Here is an 18,741-nt window from a genome sequence, read left to right as displayed (position 1 = left end):
TGGTTTGACTCTGTTTCAGAAAAGTTCATCTTTCCAAGCAGGATGGGGTTACTCATGGGTAACCGGAGTCTCCTTGTACAGAGGCGGTATACTTGGGGGACAAACAGCAAGAGAGGTTGTCTCAAAAATATCTGTCTGGCTGCTGTTGGAAGTGGACTGCTGCACCAAATGGACCTTTGGGCTGATCCATGTTCTCATGACACCAGGATGCTAAGAATCTAAGGGCCTTGCTGGATTAGACCAAAGCGTTCTGTCTCCAGTAAGGACCGGCCAGATTCTCTGAGAAGCCCACAAACAGGGCACGAAGGTGAAAGCCACTCTCAGTTGCGACCTATCCACTGGTGCTCAGAGGCTTGCTGGCAGCTACTAGAACATTTCCAGGTCCTTGGTTTGGTGGGAAGAGGGGGGGAATAGATCTTCCAGGTAGGTTACAAATGAAGAAGGCTTTGGATTGGATGGCTTTCCTTGGCAAAAACGTCCTTTTAAAAAGCTTGTGGGTGCTAACAGCGTAGTAAGTTCAAGTCTGCACCACTCAATCTTGTTTGGCATTGTCTGCTGGTGACCTTGGTCATGAGCATTTGAAGTCCAGTACCTGAGAAATATGAGGTGTTTCTTGAAATATTTACATTTATGAGTTTTGCTTCCAAAAAGCATTCGTCTTCAAGACTGGGGTGCTAAAACAAATTGGTTTAGGTCTCTTGACTGCAAACCGGAATTCTAAACCAGGTTTAAACCATGGTCCCATTTTGTAGACAAGAAACAAACTCTGATTTGTTGAAATGTCCCACTCTCCATGTCATAGCAATTTGTGGTCAGAATGAGGACGTGTAGAATAAGGAAGCCCTCAGTTTGGGTGTGGCAGCCACAGAGAAAACTCTGGTTTGTTTGCCATGTCTAGATGCAGTCTATAGCTAATAAGCGATTTTTCACACACTCCAGACAGAGAATCTGAAGGAGTCTAGACTCTTCATTGTCAAGCAAGAATATCTTTATTTTAGGATTTTTATCACCAGATTAAGAAGATGATGCATATTATTTACAAGAGGTTTATCTATGTGTCACAGTTTTACTGCCCCCCCTCCAAAGACTGCATGCATGGTTCTTCCTTTTTCACAACAACCCTGTGAGGTGATCTAGGCTGGGAGCAAGGGACTGGCCCACATTTACCCAGTGAGCATTTTAAGTACAAGGTTTGAATCTGGCTTTTCCCAGACCTAGTGTGACAATAACCACTACACCATATTTGCTTTCAGTTTATCATTGTGAAAAGGAGTTAACTGTATCCTCTGTCTATGCAAAGCTTAAGGGATTGCTGCAGCACAGAGGCATATGCATTCTGTCCTAGGTTTTGTTGATGATGTGGCATACTTGCCTGGACTGTACTTTTTCTATAGGGGTGGTGGTGGTGGAATTATTTGTATGGGGAGCATTCCATGCGAGTGCCCACTGGCATCCTGAAGTGGTTCAGTGCAGACATTGGTTCAGCATTTCATCTGATGTTTATGAGACCTGGGCCACAATTTTCCTAGTTTTATTTTCCTAATTGCAACTGCTTTCCCTAGTTCCAGTAGGGTTCAATGGAACAGTGATTTTAAAAAAAAGTATTGTAAACATGCAGAAAGAAATATTAAAAATTATCATTGCGTCTAGATTGAATTATAACAATATATACTCAACATATGCTCAACTTCTAGCCATTTGTGCCTTTGACATTCACATCGGGTTTGATCCTTTTCCAACGCGCAATGAAATGTTGCCAATTTGTAATAAATCTTTCTTAAGCGAATTGTTTCCTTTCCAATGTAAGTCTAGATGTGGAAATTTTGTCCATAAGCATAATAAACCATACCTGGCAGATCCAGATGTCTCTGTTAGGTAATTTGTTTTCAGTTTTGTGCTAACAATATTCTTGCTGCCATAAGAAAATAATTAATATGATATTTAAATTCTGTTTTTAAGCATTTGGGGGAAATGACACAACTGGGGCAGTAAAATTGTCCACACCAAAAATGTCTACTCAGTTTCACTCCAGAAGGCAATGGGGAAAAATGTTTTGGATGTGCACCACTGCATGATATATCAACTTTCAGCTCAGTGAAATATACCTACACATTTTGTCATACCGAATGCAGTTTAAAAAAATAAAACTTCTATGGCAAGTAAGATTATAGGAGATTATGACTGGATGCAAGGAGAAGGAAATGGGTCAGTAAGGTGAGCATATCAATGTTTTTTAGTGCTAGATAAGCCCCAGAGGTGGTTTTCTAGATCAATTCATTTAAAGAAGTTAACTTCTGTCTTGCATGATAACATTTTTGGAGAATCACACACTTTTTCCAAGTAGTATGCAAACTCTTTTAAGTGGCAGATAACTTGTTCAGGCAGGAAGCCTCTTGCCTGCTTTTGAACAGGAAAACGCTTCCAAGCTAGTATGAGAACCACCTTCCACAAGGCCTGTTATGGAAGGTTTCCCAGCTGCCTCTCTTATGTTGCGTAAGTATTCTCCTGTGGCAACAGTCCTGACTCATCTTAAAAATAAGGTAGCTTCTACTAATTGCCGCAGTGAATATCTCTGTATCAGAACATCCACATTGGTGCCTTCTCCATACTTCCCTCAGTCATCCCCTGGTGCTCATTATTTTCCTCCCTTGTACCACCAGAGGGCTTTTTGCCAGCATTTTTAAAAAAAATCATACTTGCTATATTGCTATAGCTTTATAGCCTATAGCTTTATAGCACTATAGCAACTGCCTTTTTTAAAAAAGAAGACCTCTGGTGGTTGTGGGGAGAATGGCAGGTGTGATAGGATGATGGCAGTAAAATGGCTCTGATGTGAGCTGGAGATTTGAAAATGTACTTCTTCTCTTCCACAGGGCTGTAAACCTGCTTTGATTCCAAGTCTTTCAAGAAAGATTGTAGCAAAGGAGGTTTGAGAAAGAAGGGAAACCTTGAAAGGGGAAAACCCTGGCAGTGGATGAAACAAGGAGATCTTACAGATATTACTTGTCCCCCAGGTCAGCACCTGTGCCTCTCCTTCTGCCTGTGCTCTTATATAGAGTTTTCCAGATTTCATGTGGAGTGACTTGCATTCTCTGAATGCTTTTCACTTGTGATATAAACCTCGAAAACAGGATGTGTGTCTGAGCCAACTCTCTGGAGCATCTTGGCCCAGTGGCCTTTTCTCTAGGAGACAATCTTTAAGGAGAGGTTTCAGGCAGATAAAGGACTAGGAGATAATGACAGGGCATTCTAGGAGCTCTGCTTCAAAGGTTCCTATAGTGCGACTTTTTCTTTTGTTCTTTCTTCAGTTATCATTCTGTTGTGGCTATTTTGCTGTAATAGAAACAGCAATCAGCAAAGAGTAGGAGGAGAGTTATTGGCACCTTTAGAAGCCTGCACATATTGATGGAGGGTGGGCTTCTTTGTTGAATTTTGGCTCCCTCGTACTGACAGAATTGGAGACTAAAAGTGTAATCCAAGCACAATACAGACAAATGTCTCTTTCGGAGCCTCTAATAAGCTCCTTCTACCCATTCATTTCCTGATGCTGACAAGCTGAACAAAGCAGGAGGCATGTTTTAAATTTAGCTCTGACTCACAGGCTTTATTACATCTCAAATCTCGGGGTAAACGTACGGAGGAAGAACAAAAGATGAGAAAATGCCCAGTAATGAAAGCCAAATATACATCTATGGCATGTGTGCCAGACAGTTGCTTTTTAGGCTTCTTACTTTGGAAAGAGGAGAGAAAGTGTCTTGTGTGAAGGGGGATATAACCATCCTGATTTTGTAAGAGGCTAACCAAAGCTTCAGTCTTGTCCTATGCGCAGCCAAGGTGCTGAAGGGCTTCAGAGAACATTGTACATCGGTGTACAGAGTTGTAGCCCAGTGTTATTTTTGTGGCCCAATTTAGTTCTAACCATTGTATTTGCCTGTCAGCCATTTGGTCTCTATTGAAAAAGCCTCTTTGCCCCCCACCCAGTACTTCCCTGGGCAATGGCAAGCTGGCTATACACCACTTGCCCCATGTTGCAGAGCAGCTGTGAAAATACGGAAAGACCACTGCCAAGTGCCTGCCTCCGACAGTATCTGCTATCAGCTTTCTGCAAAAATGGCCAGGAGGTTTCTGTTACCACACTCCGATGAAGTGGTGGTTTCAGAGTTGAGGGTGGGCGGGAAAAATTGGGTGGGTCATTCTTGGAAGAAGAACTGTTGATGTGTTCCTGGAATCTTGAGCTTATTGCTGTCTCCTCTTAGCCACAGCGTCTTCCAAATGCCTTTCACACTAGATGACAGAGATGAGGAAAGCAGAGATCTTGGGACTGAAGCCTCTGGAAATGTATGGCCTTAGACTCTAAAAAGTATAATTAAGAGGAAGTGGAGCATGTGTGTTTTTGATATTAAAGAACAGTGGCAGTGGAGCATAGATCCCTGCTTTGCAAGGGAAACTGGCCTTGCTCCTCCGCCCTGTATATAAAGTGCAATGGGTGTATTTGTGAGTCAAGAGCTGTTTTCCTTGTCCAGGCATGTCAGGTTTGAGCTGGCATCTTCTGTGTACATTGACTTCACTTCCTGTGTATAATTGTATCTTGCATCACCAGGGCAGGTAGCGTTGGGAGGCTCCCGGAGCAGCCAACCGCTTCCCAAGATTTTCCTCCACTACTTCCCAGGAACTGATGGGCATTTAAAGTTTTGTGGGTTTTTTGATCACATTTTAATTTTGTTCTTCTCTGCCTCTAGCCTGATCTGAATATGCTGAGGCAACTATGGCATTTTGAACATTACTGTGGGAAGGAAGGAAAGAAGGAAAGACTGACTGTGGATTCTGTATGTTGCCTATTGTTTGTTTTATTGTTTTAGATAATTATACCTTGCTTTTTCCCCCAATGGGGAGAACATCTATCTCCACTCCTTCATTTTATCTCATAACAACAACCCTGTGAGGTAGGTTGAACTGAGAGAGACTGATGTCCCGGGGTCTCCCAGCAAGCTTCCATGGCAAAGTGGGGGATTCGAATCCTAGTCGACTAGATCCTAGTCTGACTCTAACCACTACTCCACACTGGTTCAAATCTCTGCTGTTTGGGTGGCTACACTAGTGGAATGTTTTGAAGCTGTGCTTAATAGTAAAGAATCCTGTAGCACCTTTAAGACTAACCAACTTTATTAAAGTAGCATAAGCTTTTGAGAACCACAGCTCTCTTCATCATATGCATGGAGGGTATACTGGACCTTTTACTATTTTGCATCTTCAAACTAACATGGCTAACTCCTCTGAAGCTGTGCTTAGTGAATGTCACTGTATTGTTTTTGAATACTGGAAATTGCTTCAAACACAGAGGGAAGGAGGATAGAACTCTTTGAAATGAATAAGTCTGCAAGCCCCTGTCTGATGCTAAAACTTCCAAGAGTTTTGAACCAGGAAAAGCCAAATTTGCACTGGATAGTAACATTCAGTGTTAACTGAAGATTCTCTCACACCAGGTGGGCTTGAAGGTTTCTCTGGTTCTGTTTATTCACTTTATTAATACTCCGCTGTTCTCCCCAGTGGGAACCCAGAGTGGCTTACATAATTCTCTCCTTCTTTGTATCCTCACAACAACCCTTCTTCTCCTGCTTCTTCCACTGCTGTTGCAGCTCCCCACCCCACCCCGTATTGATTGGGGAGCTGCTTTGTTCAGGTGTTGCTGCATGGTTCAGAACCAGATTTCCCCTTTCCAATCAGTGCTAATCGTGGCCTTTGTTCCAATCACTGATGGCAATCAAAGGGTTTCTTGTAGGGAAAATGGGATTGTTCATCTCCAGAGCATGTTTGCAGAAGAGCTTTGCATTTCTGCTCAAGTATCAAAGAACCAAATTAGTGTCTATCGGCTTTATCATTTTGGTAGCATTTGTCCTGACGAGGGGTGGAGGAGCCTTTTGCCTTTCATTGAAGGCCATGAGAATGAAGCATTACAACTGGAGGAGACTGTCATGGGTATTTAATCTTCTCACTTCCCTGACACACAGGTGAGGTTTGCCTCAACCCTTCAGACTGCAAGTATGAAATTAATCCCTTGGGGCTATTTAATCAGCCTTGCATATGTCCTGCTCTTTTACATTAGGGTGCAAAATCTGGCGCACGGCCGCTTCCCCTGTTGAGAAGAGCACACTGGCTAGTTTTTAAAAAGCCCATTCTTTGTGGGAGCAGCTCATTATGGAGATCAATACATTTTTGTAAATGGTCTGTGGGCTGCCACTTGTGTCTTGGGATACAATTGGGGGCGTACCTGATGGAAAGGCTGTTCAGGGGGTTTGATTTGCGTGGCAGGCCCCTTCTGGGCAATGCCATACAGCTTTCAAATCTGTGTATGAATTTATTGCTACGTACTCTTTTTAGCGCAATTGATTTTGCTACAAAAACTCTCTTCTGACGTTTTCATTGGCTTGGGTCCAAAGAAGCACCTTATGGAGGTATGTGTAGCAGGAAGAAGGGCAGGAGAACCCCACTACACATGTGGTAATCCATGCAAGGCTGTTTGGATCCAAGCCCTTATGTTTAATGCTTCCCTCCTCCCAAAGAACCCAAATGTTTGCCACTTTGGAAATCCAGCTGCTTGAATCTGCATTTCTAGGTCATGGCTGAGGAACATGAATGAGGGGGTGACTCATTTTCCCTGTTGATGAAGGGTGGTTCTTTGCAAGAAAATGTTTTGTCAGGCTCTACTACTTTTCAAAATGTGACATCTTTGGTTACTCAAGCTCCTTGCAGTTAGTACTGATATAAAAAAAGAGAGATGTCCCCCTTTCTGGGATGAAAAGTGGATTGGTGTGCATTAAAGGGAATTGCTTAGAAAAGAATAATTTTCATGCATGCAGTTAGAAGATAAGCTAGGCAATGCCACTGCCTTTTGACTCATGCTGGAGCAATGTGTAAAGATGCCTCACTGCCTTCTCCTTGCAACCAGACCTTTCTCTTGGGGCTGCTGTTTAATTCACAAGTCACACTTCAGTGACGCTCGTGCCCTAGATGGCGGGGATTGACTGATCTGTCTGGTGTCAGGCTCAGAGCAGGCTTGCAAAGGGTTTTGTCCAAGTTTTTGCTGTGTAATGCAAGTTTCTGGAGCAGGCGGGGTTGGGGGGGCTTTAAATTGCTCAGCCTTCTGTCAGCATGCTCTCATTTGCTGGCAGGAAGTGTTGTGACTTGCTGCTTAGAATTACAATTGTCGGAGGAATGCTGGCCTTCCAGATTAATTTTCTGGGCGTGGGAGAAAGTTCCACATTGCGCCTGGGCTAGGCGAGGGATCAGGTCTGCTCTTCTCAGAAATCCCGACAGGGCAAGGTAAGGGGGCTAAATTCGAGAATCCAGAACTGCAACTTGGGTACAGTTTTGCTGCAGTGCAGCGAAGAGAAACTCTGAGGCTCAGCAGCCTGGCTAGATTCCTCTCCAATTACTTTCTACCTTTGTCTGTGGCATTCCTTTGCTAGCGGTTCAGGAGGGATGTGGATTCAGTGGGAAGAAATTTTAAGAAGACGCTTCTTGCAAAAGACACAAGCAGGTGTGTCTCTTCCCTTTGCTTGTGCCCTTGAGTATGCTTCTGTCTGTCCGGTAATGGGATGGATCCATAGCTGGAACATTCTGATTTGCTTCATGCTGGGTTGGTCAGTGCCTGGTGATAGCCTGTCAGGTTTCTTTCTAGGGGGTTGTTTAACCCAGGTCCTTCAACTTTAAATCCTGTGAAGTAGGGAAGGCCTGGAGGGTTTTAAGGATTTGGGGGGGGGGGCATCAGGAAATGGCAGAGGGAGGAGGGGGCAGCCTTGCACATTAAGTAAATATTTTTGCAGATCTAATGTGAAACAGCAGTTTGGGTTGTAGAAAAGTAGTTGCTGTTTGCCATAGACTAGAGACAGCATTGAAGCAATCGGGTAATAAGGCACTGTAAAATTCATGGCGAGCACAGGCGTGCATGGTTTCGTTCAGGAGCTTGCAATTTAATAGAAGTTCTGTGCTGGATCTTCCCATAAAACTGTTCTTTGCTTGAGTGTGAAAATGGGAGAAAGGGGGAGGAAAGTTGTGTGGGATTCAAAAGACCGTCCTCCTGGTGACACATTGTTTTGAGAGTTTTGTGCTCCTCCCGACTCTTTAAATGTTCATTGCGAAGCTGTTAGAGCTCATGGCTGCAATCCTGCGCACGCGGTTATTTTGCTTGAAGGCAAATTGTTTGCAGTCCATGTTTTGCCTTTCTTCTCTCATTCCTGGCTAAAGGAGCTGGTTTCTTTTTGATCATCAAATCCAAGTATTGCTGTAATGAGTGCCTGTATGTATTTTGATTCCGGTTTGTGCCATTAGTCTACAGGCAGGTAACAGTAGGTTGAAAATGAATGTAAATGATTGTAAACAACCCCATTAGAAACAGAATAAAAATCGTAACAGAAGCAGTTTGCCAGACTTCCAGAAGCTGAGGATCCAAACTTGGAGAATGCATAAAACTGAGCAGGGTAATTATTTTAAACTTGTTTAAAACCACTGATCCTACAGGTTTAAAAGGCTCCCAGTAATTCCAGATGGGTGAGGAGACATGAAAGTGGTTTTCTTTGCAAGTTTATTCTCGCAGTGTTTGAAATGCGAGCCAGCTCCTCCCAGGGCAAACCCTGCAGATCTGTTATCTGAACTGAAGGAGAGCCGTGCTGGTCTATTCCAGCAAATGCAAAAAGAAGTGCGGTGGCACCTTAAAGACCAGACAGTTACATTGTGACAGAAGATTTTGTGGGCTGGCTGACAAAGTGAGCTCCAGCCCATGAAAGCTTCTGCCACCCACAATACCTCCATTAGTCTTTCAGATGCCACAACGCTCCTTTTTGTTTTTGCTGAGCTGACCTGTCATCTACCCAGTGCAGGCTCCTCTGGAAGCTCCCTCTTCAGAGCAGGCAGGGGCTACCGGTATTAAGGTATGGGAGGACTCAGGAGATCCCATTTTAATTTCTGTTTTCAGTGTAGGTTCCAGTCAAGATGTCTGTGTAGAAAAGATCAACACAGTTAACGAGGCGGCTAATTCTGGCTATTAAAAAAAAATTGCCAAGTCAACAACGTAGCATATGAATTATTTACAAATCCTGAAGGTATTGGTTAGGTTACAGGGTATCCTTTTCATTTTATCTTTTACATCACATCAGACACTTGCAGGTAAAAAGTTAATGAGTCCAGCCCACTCGATGGGTTTGTTAGCTGAGGGGGGGTGGGGTTTGAACCTGGCTGTTATGTGCTGAGACCATTATGGTCCACTGGCATGGGCAAAGCTTCCTGTGTCTGCCTGCATGGTTCTTGCAGCACTAAAATGATAAACTAGCCCCCATATTGCCCTTCATCTCTTTCCCACCTAGAGTTCATACTTCTTGGATTAGCCATTTGAGCAACCAACCATAGGGCTCCATTGATGGCGACTGCGCCCTATTATTGTTGACGTCTTTTCCTCAAACCAAGCACATGTTGCAGAGGAGCACAAGTGTGTGAGTGGGAGGTGGAGCTTTCCTCTTCTAAAGATTCGTCTTGTCATAAGATTAACTACAAGGAATGGATGTCATTGCCAATACAATATTAAGCAAGCATGCCAGTTTTGAAGTTGCAGTTAATGGTTTTCAAATGATTATTCCCCTGGTCTTGTATGAGAGAGTATATGTATGTTTTATTAAAGTTTTATTAATTTGTGAACATGGAGAGGCGGATGAAATCACAAATACATAGAATAGTCCTTTTTTTAAAAAAAAAAGAAGTTGTGAATCCACCTGATTAGCTTTCATTTTGACCTGAACTGCACAGCCAGAGTTCTTAATTTGAGGTCTGTTCTCACATGGAGGAAGCAATATTGTACTCCCCAGTCTGATATGGAACTAACAAGTAATGTAAGCATTGAGGCTCCCCAGTAACTTCTAAGGACGAGAGTTACATTCTGTTGTAAAATCTGTGAGTGGACAACCATGTCCACAGTATATGACGCACAGTACTTTGTACTGAAAGTATAGTGCAGTCCTAAGCATGCATACTCAGAAGTAAATTCCATTAAGTTCAATGTAGCTCTCTGCCTAGTAAGTGTACTTAGGATTGCAGCCTCTGTGTGCCCACTTCCAAGAACGTAATCCATGGAACAGCTCTCATTTAGACCAATCAGAATAACACAACACATTGACTTCTGAGTTCTTCGGAGCCCCTTATCAGACTGGATGGGTCCCCCCTTTAGAATTTACATCAGGTAGGCAGGTAGATTATTGCCTATAGCCAAAGGCCTTTACAATTTAAACACATAAAACACTCTGACATAGATATATAAGTCATAACTACAAATATCTTAAAATGGTTTAACCAAAGTTACTAAATTTACACCATGTAAGAGAGGTACATTATATTTAAATGTTTATAAGTATTGTTACAATAAAACTAATTTCCACATAAAGCTTTGAAATTTGTTTGCATATAATGTTTAAACCACACCTTCCCCCCATCAAATATTTCGCTGTAAGTATTTGTTGGAATTCGGACATAAAATTAAGATGGAGTACCTTTTAAATTGACAAAATATAAGTCAAAATAAATGTGCTACATCAGATTGTGCTGTATTTAGGATACTGGATAATTTTCTGATTTTAATTTGCCCAGAAAATTCAAATCACTTAGACATAACTTTTTGTTTGCATTGTTTTCCACTTCTGTAATTGTTTATTGGATGTCTTATGCTCTCTGATCAATGGCCGAATCCACATGTCTCAAGTTTTCCGCTTTTTTTCCCGCCCATTATTCACTTCTCAGAGGTTTGTTCACATACTCTTACCTCAATCTCGCCATTCTCTTGCGTATTTCGCGTAGCGCCTCAGACGAATTTGTCATGCGTTCAAATGCTTCTCTTGCGCGGTTCTCACCATGGATGTGGACAAATAGAAGCATTTCACAAGGAGACCGCCTCCTTCAAACCACCCCACTTCCGTGTTTGCAGCCTTTCCGGAACACCATCCCTCTTTGCCATGCAATTATCAAGCTTTACCACTCTCTCCGCAGCATGCCTGCCTGCCCGCCCTTCCCCCCCCCCCTTTTTTTTAAAAAGGGGACTTTCCCAGCATTGTTGCACAATCCCGGCCATAAATCCAAAATCCCCGCGGAGACATCAAGGGGTGGCGTCATTTCCATTTCCGTGTCATTTTTAGGAAGCTAAACAGTCAGAAATATCGGTGGCTGTTAAAAAAATTTTTTTTAACTGTTGAAATTACCGTTATAGCGGAAATCCGTCATTCTAACATTACATTCAAGCGTCAAATAATTAGTCTGCCCGTTTGGAGAGTTTGGAGCACCCCCACCTTAAATATTCAGTTCAAATTAGCCCGCCAGAATAATGGTCCAATGGATTTCAAAGAAGAAGGCATAGAATAACATTAACCAATCACAGGCATCATAGGGGTGTGGCCTCGCCATAGCAATTTAGCAAAAAACCGCTATAGAGGAAATCTGATGAAAAAATGGGGGAAAAAATGAATGTGATGTCGTAATCGGTGACGTCGGATCTAAACCCACCCTGTACTGCACGATTCTACCAGGGATGTGGATGAAGTATAGCGTGAGGCAGCGGCAATAAGAGAAGCGATGTGAACACAGATTGGGACATTGCGGGATAGAATCCAGCGCGATTAATGCACATGAAAAGCGGAAGGTAGGGAAGTGTGGATTCGGCCAATATTTTAATATTTTGTCACCTGCCTTGAGTGTCAGCTAGAAAGGCAGGCTGTGAATGAAATAAAAAAATAAAACTGTAGGGGATTACCAAGCAATACCTCAAATGACTTGCTTCATACCAGGGCATTTTTTACTTCATGTCCAGTTTTCAGCCTTGTAAAGAAATCTGTTACTAGCACACCGTCCTTTGTTAGCTGTCACACTATCTAATAGTAAACTCTGGAGGCCTTTGTGCCAACCACAGAAACAGCACCACTGGGCAGATAAAGTGAAGGTTTCTCCATATTCGGGGAACTTCCCAGATGTGCAGAAAAACAAGACCTTGTAAATTAACAAAAATAAAAAATACCACCACCTTTCCCTCCCAAACGGCCTGATGAGGGCTTTTCATGCTCCAGGGGGCACCGAATACAAAGAGCAGCTGAGAGTTGGTCAGGTTTGGAATGTGTGTGGACAGCTCAAGCACCTGAGAGCTTATAGCACTGCAGAGTGGTTGAGTTTTGTGCAACAGGAAATTTCCAAATTGTTGCTCCAACAGTGCTTTATGGGCCCCCAGCTGGTTTGTGAGCTAAAGGAAAAGAAACTTTGACTTTTGTGAAGCTTCCCTACCTGATTCTTAGCTGCCATTGGTAAGTAGGTGTTTATAAGTCTGCCCTGCTGCTCCCATTTAGCTGATGTGATCGTATCCTAGTTGCATCGTGAACTCTGAAATACCCTTCTCCTAAAGACTCACCAGAACCCTTGTCTGGAAAGCTGTAAAAGCTTTCCAGTTGGCTTTTGACTGGGAAGGCAGATTTTTTTAAAAAAAATCTGTAGATTCAGGGGCATTCGTTTCTGCCATGATCTTTTGTGATAGGGTAGGCTTCCAATATAAATAGATTTTAAAAAATCAATCCCTGCTCTTGATTTTTAGGAGATTTTTCTTCCTCTGTATTCTCTAGTATATGGTTACCAGAATGACGTCTTGATGCTGTGGGTGTCTTTTCTTGCTAGGAATGTATTTGCTGGCAGCTTGGAATTTTTTATTTCTGTTAGAATGTATTGTTTATAATCTGCAATATTTGTGCCATCCTGTTCCTAACCTTTGCGGTCTAAAGATTGCATCTGTCTGACTCTTGTACTGCTTCGATGACCTTGTTGAAAAATGTGTTTGAAGAATTTTTGCTGCTTTTGCCAGGCAATGTGGAACCGGCTACAGTTCCCGGAAAAGGAGCTACTGAAATGGGTCTGTCAGTCTCTGGCGTCAGGTTCAGGAATGCAGAAGACTCACTTTTTATGGCTCAAAAGAGCTCAGTAAGCAGTGAGCGTCCCACTAGTGTTTGCATTGCCACCTTTATTTGGCTAATTTCCCCCCATAATCTGTCGTTGTTGCTGCTGTTAAACAGTTTTAAAGACATGAGAGCTTAACCTTTTTAACCTGGATTCTTCCAGTGTTGGTAATTTAAACTGACGCAGCTGGAACTGCTGCTTTGAATGGCCTCAAAGCTGGATCAGAGCCAGCCCTCTTATTGCAAAGTGGCATGAAAAACAGGCTGTCTGGAGTAGGGGAAAGAGAAGTGTGCACTGTAGACCAATTACGAACTCCTTCCTGCAAACTGTGGTGGTGGCATCTAGTAGCTTAGATGGATTTAAAGGATATGTCAGACAGGTTAGCCATCAGCCACAATGGCAAATAATGGAACCTGCATGCACTGAGATCATTTGCCTTTGATTGCCAGGTAAAGGGGAGACATAAAAGAAAAGTAATAATCACAGGGGGAGAGAAGGCATCATGGTATAGCCCGATCTCATCAGATCTTGGAACATAAGCAGGGTCGGTACTTGTATGGGTGAACACCAAGGAAGATTCTGTAGAGGAAGGCACTGGCAAGCAACGTCTGCTTCTCACTTGCCTTGACAGCCCCTTGCTGGGGTCGCCATAAGTTGATTGCAATTTCATGGCACGCACACACACATACAACAATTTCATGGCACACACACATACAATACTTGGTATTTATATTTTGGGTTTTGTGTATGAACAGATGTTGACCATTGAATAATTCTGTAATACAGGTCATACCATCATCAACATCTATATGGGGGCAGCTGATGCTAGCTTTCCTTAAGCTACTCGGTGAGCTGTTGGCTTCACGGAGAGGCAGTGCTCTGGCTCCATAGTTCACACCCTCACCCATCATCACCTTGCAAAAGTTATCTGGGTAATTCCATCTCCATTGGCTGTACGTTATTAAGGGGGCACTTAGCTGCTCCCAAGGTACATCCTACTATAAAAAGGGCAAGCCGTATTGGTGGCAACTCATTTTTTATCCTCACGCAGGTGCACTCACACACTCCTCAGAAGGATAAAAGGGGAGTCCTGGGCAACACTACTTGCCTTGGAGGTCCTGAGGAGGTGGCCACAGCTGGCTGCAGTAGGGCCTTGGGAAGGCCACGTCACCCCCTACACCACCCCCTGCCCCCCCTCTACCCCCGCCCTGCTTACCTGGCCGGTGTGGAAAAAGTGGGAGAACACGCCTCTGAAGGCATGCTCCCTGATGGTACGGTGCACTCCCGCGTGATGCAGCAGCCCAATTCAGGTCAAATGGGGGCCAAATCAGGCCACTGCGGAGTGCAGGAGTGCTTCAGGGCCCCTTGCGCTGCCCCAGCAGCACTCTCGGACTCTACAGCAGCCCAATTCATCCTGAAATGTGTCCAATCTGGCCTGAATCCTGATTCAGCCCACTGTGGAACATATGAGCACTCCATATGGCTGGTTGTGCTGCCCTGGCAATGCTCCCACGCTCTGTAGCAGCCTGATTTGGCCCGAATTGGGTCTGATGCACCCCACTGCGGAGCGCAGGATCACTTCCCAGGGCATCATGTGGCCTGCACAATGATGTCACGCCCTACAAGTGACATCATTGTGTAGCCCATGTGCATGAGGACTACCCAGAGATGTGTGCTTGGTCTTCCGCCTGGAGGGTAAGGGCACCTGGCTACCCTATAGTTTAGTTAGTTTTGGTTTATTCGGTGTTTAACCCGTCCTCCCCACAAGTGGGCTCAGGACAGGGTACAACAATCATAAAATACAATTACATAGCAGATTCTACAATAATATTCAGCAATTAAAATTATATATATACAAAAACCTGATATAGTTGGCTACACATTCCTGCCCCCTGCATACAAAGGAGACGGACAGACACACGAGCTGTACTTGAATACCGGAGACTGGTGGGAGGATCAGTGATGGTCCTGACGGTGGCCTCAACTGTAAGCCTGGTGGAACATCTCCATCTTGCAGGCCCACCAAAATGATACAAGATCCTGGCGGGCCTGAGCGTCCTCAGACAGAGAGTTCCACCAGGTTGGGGCCAGGACCGAAAAGGCCCTGGCCGAGGCCAAACGAGCCTCCCTGGGGCTAGGGATCACCAGTAAGTTCTTACTCGCTGAACGAAGCATTCTCCGGGGCACATACAGGGACAGATGGTCCCTCAGGTATGCTGGTCCCAATCCATTTAGGGCTTTAAAGGCTAAAACCAACACCTTGAAATGGATCCCGAATTCTACGGGGAGCCAGTGAAGCTGCTGTAGGATTGGTGTAATATGTGTCCTGTATGGAACACCCATCAGGACACGAGCAGCCGCATTCTGGACCCATTGTAGTTTCCGGATCATACCCAAGGGAAGCCCTGCATAGACTGAGTTACAGTAGTCCAGCCTGGAGGTGACCGTTGCATGGATCACTGTCATTAGTTCCTGGGCTAAGAGATAGGGGGCAAGTTGCCTGGCTTGCTGCAGGTGGAAAAAAGCAGTCTGGGCAACAGATGTGACTTGGGTCTCCATAGACAGGGAGGAATCCAAGATCACGCCAAGACTTTTAACCGATGAGACGGGCACCAATGGGGCCTTCCCAAAGGCTGGGAGATGGAACCTCGCACCCAACAGCCCAAGGCCCAAGTACAGGACCTCCATCTTCATGAGGTTCAACTTCAGTCTGCTCTGCTTCACCCAACCAGACACGGCCTCCAAAGCTCTCAGAAGGGCATCCTATGCCTGTGCCAGGCCGCTGAGGGGCTGTGGAGGTGGCAGGGAGGCCCAGTGTGGCGGCGCAGCCCTCCCAAGGCCCCTCAGCAGCCATGGAGGTGGAGGAGAGGCCTGGCACGGCAACATGGCCCTCCCAAGGCCTCACAGCAAGGGCCTGCCAAATCCGTTTTCTAGAGCCTGTTGTATTTTTCCACACAACGGGCTCTGTTGCTAGTAAGAACATAAAAGCTGCCTTGCAGGTTCAGACCAAAAGATTCATCTAACCCAGCATTTTGTTTCCAACAAAGGCCAGCTTGTGGAGCATGGCTGAAAAGTATAGAGCCTCTCTACATGGATGTTCTATTCATCCTTTGTCTTTTACCTGATCATCAAAGCATTGGACCACACCACATTTAATGGTGCCAGGTGTGTGCATGTGCACATGTGAGCCCACATCCCTCGTTTTCAGCAACTTTTAAAATCGGTTGCACAACATGAAAGAACTCCCTATGCTTCTGCTCATGTGATCAAAACAGGCCTCTCCTTGGAAACTCCCATTGCTCTTTGCTTCCAGTTGTAGTAGAAACACTCACACATATTTATTTTAAAACATGTCTCTTCACCAGAGCCAACTGAAAAATTAATTGCATTTCTAGCTGCTGGGCCTGGTATTTATACAGCTCCAACTGTTTAGGAAGTGGGTGGGTCTGCCAAGTGGTGAAGTACAGTGCAGTGCAGGCTCTGCACATTCCCAGGTGCCCAGCAGTAGCTTTTAACGTGTCTGGGAGTTTCCCTAGTCTGAAAAGAGAGGCTCTCCTGCCAGCCAAACCTTGCCCCAGTTTGCTGCCTTGTGTTAGCAAAGGCAGGGCTGAAAATAGTCATACTATTGGAAACTGCTTTGGAGCCAGGTGATATCTAACAAAACTGATGGTGGGCACCATCTAGCCTGAGTCTGGCACCCAGACATTGGAGCTGTTTCAGTGGACCTGGGTTATCTGCTTGCGTGGATCATCATTTGGGACCTTCTACAGCCAAAGCCATAAAACTGGCATGTGGTGTCTGCTCCTCCAAGGAAAGAGTAAGTGTGCACGTGTTGAGGGGTGGGGCTGGCACCGTTCCTCTCGGTTTTCTTTCAGCCACAATAGCATCATAAAGAAAAACTGTCCCAGCCGTCTTATACTCTCCAGTGCAAATTTGAGAAACCCTATTAAGTTAAGCCCCAGTATTAACTCGTTTTTAATCAGGAGGATTATCCTGCTTTGTGCTACCAAAAAAATCAAAATCCTTCCATGAGGAATGCTGATCCCATCTGCTCTCCTGCCTCTGCCTGTTTGCATTGGTAATGTTTTTCCTGCCGAAGCTGATTGTATAAACTTGCCTTCCAGGTATCTGTCATTAGGTGCCAACCACATGGAAGATTTGGGCCTGTATCCTATAGATTGGGAGCAGGGGGAGGGGAAATCTCACCTCTCCTGTCATTTTATTGGGTGGCCTTGGAGAAACACCTCTCTCTTGTCTCCAATTCCCTGTCTGCCATGTGGGAATGCAGTTGAATTCATAGATGGTTGTGAGAATGGACAAAATATGAATGGTACAAAGCACTAGCCGACATGGGTGCATGCCTGCACATTAAGAGTTACCCCTGTAAATTATGATAAAAATAATTTGTTCCACAAAAGTTCATCTGCCAGGGTCCCCACATCAACCCTGAACCGAGCTATTTACTGTCCAGAAACCCAGCTATTGGCAGCCATGGTTAGGTAATAGGAGAGACGTTGAGCATCTTCCACAGCTGCACCCAAATGTTCCTTTGTCCTGGTTTCCACTCCTTTCGGTGTGGCTGGTGAGTCTTCCCTTAGTCAGAATGAATGAACTGGGCCTGTCTCTCTTGTCCTCTGAGCTGGGCGTTTCCTGACCTTGTGGGTTTGCTCTCTGTCAGGGCCTCGGATTGCATCCAGCAAGCTAAAGCAAATACTTAACTAATTTGTGAATAAATTCCTCCTTTGACTAAATAAATAGTGACTTTGTCGTTGAGACATTGTGGCTGTATCAGTCAGTCAACAATCATCAGCATTCTTATGGATGGCTTCCCACAAACCAAATTGAAACCAAGGCTGAGCTTGGACAATCTTGTGGAGATTGCATTGTGTCGAGGCATTTGGACTTTGGTGTCTTCCACACAGGGACAGAATTTTGTTGTTTTCCTTGTTGCTAGTGTGGCCGCAGATAAAGCACAGCAGCCACAGGACCTCCAAATAGCAGGTTTCCCTACAGTTTCCCTGCCCCAGTTCCCGAAGTACAACAAGACAGAGGCTGTCCCCAGTATCAGTTCCCGAAGTGGCATCGCCTTCCCCTGGGCCACCAGGAATTTTGCAATTAAAAAAAAACTCCACAAGAATATTGTGATGTCATTATATCATTGTAAACAATAAGTATAGCGGTTCTCTGAATATCCAGCTTTCATTTTTAAAAAAGATGTGCCTTTTTAAGGGGCTAAAGACTTACTCTCCCCCCCCCCCCCAATGAAAGCTGGGAATCCAGAGAACCAGCTACACCTATTGCTACAGTGGCATTTCAGTACAATGATGTTCTAGTTCTGATTTTGAAAAAATAATAAGCCCTCCAAGTGGCTGGGGCGAGGGAGGAAATGGCTGCTGCAGGGACAGGGAAAATGGATGCCAGGTGGGCCAGAAGATGTCTTTCTGCCATCTAATAAATCTGTTTAAACATGAGGCAGCAAATAATATTCCTGGGCAGTTTGGAGTAAATGAAGATGGAGAGACTTTCATACAAAGCAAAAAGCATATAGACTTGCATCACTTGAGAACTTACATACTGTGCATGAGGATCAAACCAGATTAGAACCAGTAGAGTTTAGAGTTCGGACTGGGGATGCGTGGGTTCAAATCCCATTGAGCTGAAGCTACTTTCATGAAGTTGCCTTATACTAAATCAGGTCTCTCCATGTCAGTACTGTCTACTCTGACAGGTAGCACCTCTCGAGGGTCTCGGCTTGAGGTCCTTCACATCACCTGCTAT

At 44.5% G+C, this 18,741-nt stretch overlaps 1 protein-coding gene across 4 annotated transcripts in view; it reads left to right on the top strand.

Annotated features, from left to right (window-relative positions):
- Nucleotides 1–18,741, top strand: part of PLS3 (plastin 3) — a 58,092-nt gene that overhangs the window by 10,706 nt on the left and 28,645 nt on the right. For 2 of the 4 annotated variants that reach the window (XM_054996157.1, XM_054996154.1), the window contains exon 1: nucleotides 7,198–7,320. The exons of the other annotated variants lie outside the window; for them this stretch is intronic. The gene's annotated coding sequence lies outside the window, so the exon portion shown is untranslated. Of the gene's footprint in view, nucleotides 1–7,197; nucleotides 7,321–18,741 lie in introns of those variants that run through there. 4 annotated transcript variants of the gene reach the window in all.

Source organism: Eublepharis macularius, chromosome 13, assembly GCF_028583425.1.
Source record: "Eublepharis macularius isolate TG4126 chromosome 13, MPM_Emac_v1.0, whole genome shotgun sequence".
NCBI lineage: Eukaryota > Metazoa > Chordata > Lepidosauria > Squamata > Eublepharidae > Eublepharis > Eublepharis macularius.
This window is presented reverse-complemented; position numbering and strand designations above follow the sequence as displayed.